The sequence below is a fragment of the Momordica charantia genome, assembly GCF_013281855.1.
Source record: "Momordica charantia cultivar OHB3-1 chromosome 10 unlocalized genomic scaffold, Mcharantia_2.0 BLBB01000010.1, whole genome shotgun sequence".
In the NCBI taxonomy this organism is placed as follows: domain Eukaryota; kingdom Viridiplantae; phylum Streptophyta; class Magnoliopsida; order Cucurbitales; family Cucurbitaceae; genus Momordica; species Momordica charantia.
The window spans coordinates 17,199,346-17,209,949 of record NW_028275158.1 but is presented as its reverse complement, the minus strand read 5'-3'; the positions used below and the strand labels follow the sequence as shown (position 1 = coordinate 17,209,949).

The following is a 10,604-nucleotide window of genomic DNA, read 5'->3' as shown; positions in this document are numbered from 1 at the left end:
CGAAGCAATTGAGAGAAACACTCACTCTATTTCAAAAAGTCTAAGGTTGTTCAACAATAGAGGTGTACAAGCGTATTTATAGGCCAAGACCCTTGGCCTTTTAAGGAAAATAACAAAATTAAAAAGAAAATAAAATTGATAAATTCCTAAAAAGTTTAAAACTTGCCTAAGAGTGAATTTTAAAAATGATAAATATAACAAAGAAATCAAAGATAAAATCCAAAAAAAAAATCTCCCAAAGTTAAACCAAAATGTTAAGGAAATATATTCCTTAATTAGGAGGAGCGGGCGGCAAGGAAGGCTGGCGCGCGTGGGGGCTGGGAGGACAGGCGGGGCGCGCGCGCGGGGTCTGGGCTGCATGCTAGGCATGGGTGCATGGCGTTGGGGAATACCTGGGGCCACTTGCTTGACCTTTCTACTTCTCCATGCTTTCTTTTCACCCTAGTGGTTACTTCATTGGTTCTCAAAATAGTCAAAATTTATTTGTGTATCCAATGAAGTCTTCTTTGTTTGCAGGATCTTTCCTCAAGCTCTTCCTTCTTGTTGGTCTAGGTGTCATCTTAGAGTGTTGGGCCAAATATGATCACATCACCGACGCTCTAAGTTGAAAAGTCAAACATGCAACTCTTTGCATGTTAGCCCATATCCATGCTAGTAAGGTGAACATGTCGATTTGCGATCTCATTAAAGAGTACCTCCAGAGGGACTCCTCCGCTCGAACTGTGGTCGAGCTGGCTAAGACCGGGAAAACCCATCAGTTCTAGGTCGAAGAGGACCTATTATTTGCAAGAGGAAATAAACTATATGTGTCAAGAACAGATGACTTGAGGAAGAAGCTTCTACATGAGTGTCACGATACTCTGTGGGCTAGCCACCCGAGTGGCAACAAACTTATGCTCTGCTGAAAAAGGGATACTTCTAGCCTAATATGCGGAGGACGTGATGCAATACACGAAGACCTGCCTCATCTGTCAGCAAGATAAGGTGGAGAGATCGAAGATAGTAGGTTTGCTTGAACCCCTACCAACTCCTACGAGGCCATGGGAGAGTGTATCACTCGATTTCATCTCCCACTTGCCTAAGGTAGGGGAACACGAAGTCATTCTTGTCGTTATTGGTCGATTTTCAAAATATGCAACCTTCATTCTGAGTCCCAAGACTTCTTTCACGGAGCTAACAATTTTTCTTTAAACATATAGTAAAGTGTGGGGAGTTCTAACGAGAATTGTTAGCCACAGGGATGGCCGATTTACAGGGACATTCTCGAGCGAATTATTAACTATCCTGAGTCAAGCCTAAATATTTCCTCGAGTTATCATCCGCAGATCGATGGTAAGATAGAAAGATTTAACAGCATGCTCAAGGAATACTTGCGTCACTTTGTCTATTCCAAACAAAGAAATTGGGTCTAGTTGTTAGATGTGGCTCAATTTTGCTTTAACAGCCAGACAAGCTCATCAACAGGGAAGAGCCCCTTCGAGATTGTATGTGGCAGACAATCGTCTATGCCACATATCATTAACTACCCATACGCTGGGAAGAGTCCTCAAGCCCACAATCTCCCAAAGGAATGGAAGCAAATGATAGAGATTGCTTGAGCGTATTTGGAAAACGCTTACAAGCACGTGAAGAAATGGGCAGATCGCAAGCGTCGCCCCCTTGAATTTTAAGCGGATGACAAAGTTCTCATCAAGTTGAGGCCAGAATAGATTCATTTATGGAGACGCAAAGATCAAAGACTCGTGAGAAAATAAGAAGGACCCGTGGAAGTTTTGAAGAAGGCAGGGAATGTCTCGTATAAGGTGTTGTTACCAGCCTGGATGAAGATCCACCCGGTAATCCATGTGAGCAACTTAAAACCTTATCACCTCGATCCTAAGGATGACGAACACAATGTTGTAGTGTGGCCGGCCATCGACCTAAAGCTTAAGGACGACAAGGAAGCAGAAGAGATCCTTGCAGAGAGAGTCAGAAAGGTGGGAAGACCTGTTCGCAAAGTTCAAGAATTCCTCATCAAATGGAAGGACTTACCTTATGCAGAAATCAGCTGGGAGTGAGAAGAAGACCTTGAAGCCTGGAAGACGAAGATCAAATACTTCAAGTTGTAGCAATTGACAGAGACGTCAATCGTTTAAGTGGGGGACTACCCATGGCTGCATGTCGAAACCATCCTCACCACTCGCTTTACTTTTATGTCTTTAAAGCTTTCTAGTGTATTTTGCTTGTATCAGGTTTTTTTAGTTTGTTAGGGTTGACTTTTTACTGCAGAAACATGTGTCGATAGGCCTATTTGACCATGTTTTTTACCCGTTTCCCATCATTATTTCCCAAAAAAAGATTACATATTCTTAAAATTGAACATGCATAGAAAATTTCTGCATAAAAGTCAAACTATGGTACTTTAGAAAAAATATGAGAAAGATGCGGTCAAAGTTGGAAGAAAATAACAGTTTTATGTTTTGTAAGAATTGCGCCTGGTGCAATTTTGAAGAACAATTTGGCAAAACGCATGTTTTGATTAATGAAGGGCAAGGAGGACATTTCCCACATGTTCAAACCAACTAAAAACCGTGAGTCCAAGTCCAAGAGGGTTTGTTAGGTGAATCTCAACCCATTTCCACATAAAATGGTGGGGAGTTCAACCAACCCAAAGTGCTATATAAGGAAGTCATCCCTCCACTTACAAATCATCCCTTCCAAGCTTGTTTTCAGCTTCATTTACATTCTCTCTTCGTTGTAGAACTCGTTCTTAGTCTTAGATTCAAGTTTTAGTTATTATTTCCTTGTATTTTCATACTTCGTTGCTTTTAATTCAAGTTCTATCATTAATTCTTCATTAATTCTGTTATTCTTAAGTTCTTTAGCGAGTTTACACTTCCCTCACACTCGAGAGAGAAGAGGGTCATGCTAGAACTCATTGTACGACTTGTTTATTCGTTTTAATTCAATGAAAAATACTTTCTCTATGTTAATTTCGTGCATTTTCTTCCCTTTAAAAATGTTCTAAATTAGTTATCAACTTCTTTATGGAATGTCTTAGTCAAAATGATTTGATTTTCAACACGCTCGGGATTTGCCCAGAATTGCGCCTGGCACTTTTTTGGGTTGGTTTCTAAAAACTTTTCTTTACGTCTTTTTTCAATTTGGCCAGTGGGAACTTGATTTATACAATAAAGCCCAACCCTAAAAATGGTGAGTTAAGTAAAATATTAGGAAACCAATATGGGATGTGACTTAGACATAAGCACATAAAATATGGTCCTAGACATAGACCCTCTGACCCATAAAGCAAATGAGTTGATAAATATTCTCTAGGATTGTAATCACACATAGACATATGATTGTAGGTTAACCTAGCCTCTGCAGCAACCAAAAGAGGTAGTGAAAGAGTAGAACTCAGTTTTCCAAGAAAAGCTAGAATTGCGCCTGGTGCATTTTCCCAATAAAGTGTGTTTTCCATGTTTTACATCAAAACTAAGATAAGAACCAAAGAGGTTGAGTTTTATTAAATTGCTTGATAATTAAAACCCCAAACAACAACATTTCATCACACTTTTCTTCCTAAAACACAATTGCATATTTGAATCATTTCACGGCATTACTTCATTTTGAAAAGCAACAAGTCCCTAAGGATTCAACCTTGGATTACTTCTGAGTATTACTTGTGACCGTGTGCGCTTGCACGAGTCTCTAATCTTTTTAAAGGTAGAGAAAGTCCCAACAAGTTTTTGGCGCCGTTGCCGGGAACTTATTTTTCAAAATCATATTCTTTTCAAGTGAATTATTTCATATGTGATTGTTGCATATACCTCTGTCATTGTACTTAATTGTTATATCTAACCTTTAAGGGAGTTGTGTATGAGCACAGAGTCTGGTTGGTTAACTTTTGATCCAGAGATTGAAATAACCCTTAAGAGGATAAGGCATGAGCAAAGGTTGAGAAAAGAAAGCGAAAATCAAAAAAGAGAAAGAAGTTGAAGAAGAGACCATGGAGATGAATAGAAATTCACAAGATCCTCTACCTCCACAAAATCCACCTGTGAATGGAGATATGGCAGGTGAAGGAGCAGCAAACCGAGTAGGAGAAGTGCCTAATCTGATCTTTCTAGTAGACAATCGAGATGTAGCCATGCGAGACTATGCCACTCATACGTTCGACAATTTAAATTCAAGGATAAGTAATCCTTTACCCCAAGCCGCATAGTTCGAGCTTAAACTAGTCATGTTCCAAATGTTGCTGACAATGGGCCAGTTCGGAGGATCGACTAACGAAGATCCTTATTCCCATCTAAAATCTTTTATTGAAATAGCTAATGCATTTCAACGTCATGCTGTCTCTAAGGATGCACTAAGACTAAAAATGTTTCCTTTTTCTCTTAGAGACGGTGCAAGGACTTGGCTAAACACAGTAGAACCAAATTCTATCACCACGTGGGGGAACTGACAGAGAAATTTTTGGCAAAATACCACACTTTGGCCAAGAAGGCAGACCTTCGAGAAGACATTATGTCTTTTCGACAAAAGGAGAACGAAGCAGTTCAAGAAGCTTGGGAGCGTTTTAAAGAGTTACTTAGAAGATGCCCAAGCCATGGATTGCCCGCATGTGTGCAGATTGAACAGTAATATAGAAAACTTGATCGTTCATCAAGAATGATTTAAACACTGCAGCCAATGGCTCGTTGTTAGAAAAATCGGTTAATGAGATTGTTGACATTTTGAACAAGATGACAGAAATTAAAGACGAAGGAGAAATAGGAAGGTCATTGCCAAATAAGCAAGTATCAGCAGGAGTCTTTGAGTTAGACACAGTAGCCTCAATGCAAGCCCAAATGGCGGCTATGAACCAAATGTTAAAACGGCTGACAATGGAGAAGGAGACCAAATCCACCATCTCAATGATTCTTGAACCCTCTCCTGTTTTACAAATTTAAGATATATCTTGTGTTTATTGCGGTTATAACCACTTATATGAGAATTGTCCAGCTAATCCAGCATCTATTCTATATGTAGGTCAAGGTGCCCAGCGGAATTTCTATCCATATTCAAATACCTACAACCCTGGTTGGAGGCACCATCCAAACTTCTCTTGGAGTAACTAAGGAGTAGCTAGTACCAGTGCACAAGCACCGATTCAACAATACAAACAAAACTACACTCCTGGTTTTCCTACGCAACTTTCGTTGCCACCACAACAATACAATCAGCGAAGAGCTCAAAATAACACTCAGCAAAGTGGTAACAATGGAAGTTTGGAGACTATGATGAAAGAATTCATGACAAAAACTACTGCTACAATAAGAAACTTGGAGATGCAAGTGGGGCAGATAACGAATGACCAAAAATCTAGACCACAAGGTACCTTGTCAGGACACACGGAGAATCCGAAGCGAGATCGTGAAGGTAAAGAGCAGTGTAAGGCAGTCATCACAAGAAGCGGACTAAGTTATGATGGACCCTTAATTCTAGATGAAGGAATCGATGTCGTTACACCTGTTCCTGCATCCCCCTCCACTTCACAACCAGAAGAGAAAGTAGCACCCGTAAGTTTAGAAGAGAAATGTAAGAAGGCCGATTTCCCGCCCATTTCATAATTTTGGATTGTGAAGTAGATCTTGAGGTGCCGATCATTCTTGGGAGGTCGTTCTTAACAACTGGAGACACAATAATCAATGTAGGAAATGAGAGATCACTATGAAGGTCAATGATGAGCAAGTCGAACAATGTTACATAAAAGTCAATCTATTATTCCATTACTTTTAGTATCTCATTTCTTAATAAAATTTAAATCAAATACCTGGGACTTAGTGAAAATAAAATTTCCTACCACCCAAAATTATTTTATTTTGCACGAGATTTACCTTGTGTGGGCAAAACACAAAACTAAACCTAACTCTCCACATCAACATCTTCTTGGGGATACAATTTTGATTTCATTTCCAATCCATTAAAATGATTTATAAACAAAAAGTCAATTGAAGGGGATAAATGCTCAAAAGAGATAAATTTGATAATATTTTTAAAAATTTCTTATAGTTTTATATTCTACAAACCATATTTCTTCTTGCATTATCTTCCATACCAACAAGGAGCAGAGCAAGCTAGTTTTTTCCATCCTCTCTCCTAAATTATATTCCATCACATTCTAAATTACCTACTTGAGCTCCTTGTTTAATCTCTAAATCATATGATTCAAAATTATGCATACGTTAAAAAGAAACTATTGAGTAAGAAAACTACTTCGAATGAGGTGGACGGTGATAGATAGTGGTGGGATTGGGTTTAGGTGTTTGATTTGGTGTGCATTTTGCTGACCCGTCAAGAGTAGTATGTCACTCCCGACAGTTTTTATTAACCGTCATAAAACTTATCAACGTTTAGTTTGCGCAATATTATTTTGCAAGACTATTTAAAAGATGTCTATGTCAAATAAGTTGCCTTAAAATTGAAAGTTTAAAACATATTAGACTTTTTTTTAATTTTAATATCCTATTAGACAGAAATTTGAAAATTCAGGCCGGGACTAAAACTTGTAAAACTTAAATTAAATTGTATTAAGTATTATTGCAATCAAATGCTGTCAAACTCTAGGATGATTAGAAATTTGAAAATTCAAGCGGGAATTTAAACTTGTAAGATTTAACTTAAATTGTATAAGTATTATTGCAATCCAATGCTCTCAAACTCTAGGATGATTAGAAATCTAAAAATTCAGGTCGGGAATAAACTTGTAGAATTTAAGTTAAATTGTTACGACTTGATTACTATTTCAGGTATTCTTTACATTTCTTTTCTATTAATATGTTTGCGGCTGCCCTATATTTTATGTTGAAAAACTTACATTTTTATAAACTTTTTAGTGTTTATAAGCTTTATTTTCAAAATGTAAAAAAGAAAATAAAAATAATTATCAATCCGAATTTTAGTTACTTTTTAGTTCATATCAAATTCTAAAACAGATGCTCATCTAAAGAGTATATGGATGCTCATGGATGGGTTTCATATTAATTGCTAATTACGATAATTGAAATTTTTTTCTATGTTTGTTTATAAAATATATTTTTAGATTTCTATTGTGGGTTTTATGTGTGAATTTTTATTTTCTTTAAAATTTTTACATGATTCTATTCCTTATTTTTTATTTTCAATTTGTCTATACTCTACACCGGCCAATAGATATCTTTACTAAATCTATGACGGGTGATTGTTTGGAGTTCTGACATATCAAACTTATGTATGGGGATGAGAATAGAATTCCTTTGATGTTGTTTACCAAAAACTTTTTTTGAATCGAAATCAAAACTCTTTGATGTTGTTTACTAAAATTGTCTAGAATCTGAATCAGAAGAATTAGATATATAATAATTACTAGTATGCTCATTTATTCTTTATAGCTAATCACAAATATACGGTTGTCCTATTTTTTTAATTACAACAATAATAAATTTTAATTTATTTTCTTAATTGATAGTAAATATTGTTTATTATAAGAATTTAATTAATATTAATAAATAATGAACAATTAACATAAAATTACATCAATTAAAATACTTTTTTATTAGAATCATCATCATTTAATATAAAATTTTATTAAATTTATTATTATAATATTCAATAATAATGAATTCTATTTTAAAAAATATTTCCATATTAGTTAATAACAACAAAGTAAATTTTAAAATTTTAATATAAATTTATAATATTTTATTAATAAAATCACATCAACTAATAAGAGTGGTATAAATTTTTATTGGAATAAAAATTATTAGAAGTATAAATGAAAAATAAATAATAAAAGTATAAAACGATTAATTAAAAAAGTTATATGTCTCATTAATTGTAACGCCCGAGTCCCTTAGGTTAGTTAGTCTCGATCCAGGAGATTTTTCATTTAATATTAAATTGATGGTTAATTAAATTTATCTATATTTATCGGGCTCTAAAAAAAATCCAATTAAATTAATAATTACCGAACTCTGTATGTTGGGTCTTGTTTTAAGGGGAATGAACTCTGTATGTTGGGTCTTGTTTCTCTTGGGCTTGGATGGTTGGGCCTCCATTGAGGTAATTTGGTTTTAAACAAAACAAAAGAGAAAAATAGAAACCCTAGCCCAAACCCTTTCTCCCTTCTTCTTCTTTCTTCTACCCTAGCTGCCCACCTCCCCCCGCCCCCCGATTTTCTTCTTCTTTTTTTTCGACCCAACCGCCCCCCTTTGTTTTCCGGCGACCCAGCCTCCCTCCTCCGGTGTTTTCTTTTGCGAGCGACGTTGCGGCGGCCCTCCGCGAACGGTAGGTCCGACGAGTGGCGCACTGGTTCCACGAGCAGCAGCGGCGCGACCTCCATAGCGGCGTTCGAGCAGCGGCGGCCGGCGACTCCCGACGCTCCAGCGGCTACGTTTGTATAGCGGCGAGCACGGCAGCGTCCTCGCAGCGGCACACGGCGGGCTGTTACAGCGACGGACCGGCGGCGCGACTCCCCGACGTTCCGACGGCCTTTAACAGCGGCGGCGCGCCCCGGCGATCTGCAAGAACCAGCGCGGCCTCCTCCTCGAGGCGGCGCATGGCGAATGGGCGGTACAACAGCGGAACGGCGGCGGGATTTGTACGTTACAGCGGTGTTTAGGACGTTTGGCGGTGACCCACGTCCGTTCGGAGCTCGATTTAGGCTACCCACACCTTGGCGAGTTAGATCTAGGTGACCCACATATATACGAAGTCGGTTTTGGTGGTAATGCGTCATTCGAACCCTTTTAGAGTTAATTTCGAAGCATAAATAACGTACGTAACGTGTTGTATTTTCTGCTTTGGTGTGCTTAGGGTGAGGTCGACGCAAAACTTAAGGGCACAGTTGTGGGTAAGTAGACAAGGGGCGTGTGCGTGTGTTAATGTATGCTCGATGGTCTCTAACGTGCTGATTTTTGTGACGTTTAATGCTAATTTTGTGATGTCATTGTGCTAAATAATTTTCGTTGTGGTAGTCGATATACTTGAATGATGTTGGGTATTTGTCGATGAAAAATGGTGAGTTTTCTGCTTTGCTAAACTGTGAGTATTGCTGTGGTAATGTTTGTTGCCTGGATATTTATGTTTTGTTCGACGTGTTTAGTGAGCTATTATCCTTAGTAATACTTGTTAAATACTGATGTTGGATATTGAGTATGATTGGGTTATCATTTCGTTATTAGAAAGTTGATAAAGTTGTGAAAGCATGCTAAACTGTACTTGTGAGTTGAAAGATATAGGGTTAGGGGTAAAAGAAAGTATATAGTAAGACTCCGGTGAAAGTTGGATTTTTGGAAGGAATGAAAGAGTGGGTGTCAGGGCCTCGGGTATAAATGGTCGGGGGTTGATACGCCACTAGTGGAGTGAAGGAGTGAGTGTCAGGGCCTCGGGTATAAATGGTCGAAGGTAGATACAAGGAGTCCTTTGGAGGGAAGACTATTGGGGCCTTGGGTATAAATGGTCAAGGGCCAGTAGATGGTGAAGTCATCGGAGCCTCGGGTATAAATGGTCGAGGGCCGATGCTGCAGGGTCGGGGCTCTGGGTATAAATGGTCAGGGGCCGACTCTACTCGAAGGAGATAGCTGTGGAAGAGTAGAATAACTGTGATACGCGTAGAGGTACTTGTGATGTTGAAGAGACTAGGGGTTGGTTGTTAACGTGCTTCCTGGCTGTGGTTGTCATTAAAATGTTATGAAATGTGTTTATGTTTGAATGCATAGTGTATTGAAAAGCATGACTACGAATGTTTCTAGATATAGTTGAGCATGATGTGTGTGTGTGTTGGTGAGGGCTACTTACGGAGTATATTTTATATATTCACCCCCCCTCTACAATGATTGTTTCAGGTGGAAGGACTCGCGGGCGATCATGGTGATGGGACAGGGGAGATATGACGAGCGAGGACCATAGGCTGCTTAGCCACTCTTGCTTAGCTTAAGTTTTTAGTCAAAACATTATGTTAGGGTCAATAAATTATTTGTTTGCATTTGAATAATTGGGATATTTTCCCTTGTTGTTAGTTTCATTTCAGGATGGGTGCCTATTTTAGTTTTATTCCATGCTTTGAGTTTTGTCTAGTTTGAATAATAAACATGCCTCGTGAGGTGGTCCACGAACGTTGTTGAATGATATACTATGAGATTCATTCGTCGTTAAATTGATGAGAATTGGAACTTGTTTTTATGTATTAGTTTGTATAGGGAGTTGGCATGACATATTTGGGGGTTAAGTTTAATTAATTGGGTAGTTAACGTGACCGAGAGTTGTGTGAGAAATTCTGGGTCGTTACATTAATACATGAGAATGGTAAAAGTAAAAAAATAATTGCAATAAACATATGGAGTCAATGAAATCAAGAACGAGATTGATCATGGTGTATACTAGAGGAATGAGATTGCACTTTTTAGGGAATGGGAATGAAAAACTTGTGTGACCTCACCATTTGATTCTCGTTCCTACCATTTTGTAAAGACTATAGGACTCAAAAAATTGACTCATACAAAACCATAGGACTCAAAAAATTGATTCATATTCCTTCGTTATCATTCTATTTATTATTATGTGATAGTTTGGATATCAATTGTTATACACTCTTGTATATAGGG

At 37.9% G+C, this 10,604-nt stretch overlaps 1 non-coding gene across 1 annotated transcript; it reads right to left on the bottom strand.

Moving 5' to 3' along the window:
- Nucleotides 1-4,488: 4,488 nt before the first annotated feature.
- Nucleotides 4,489-4,595, bottom strand: LOC148208699 (small nucleolar RNA R71). Its single transcript, XR_015788585.1, has one exon. It is a non-coding gene; the product is annotated as a small nucleolar RNA R71 (small nucleolar RNA).
- Between the last annotated feature and the right edge of the window lie 6,009 nt (nt 4,596-10,604).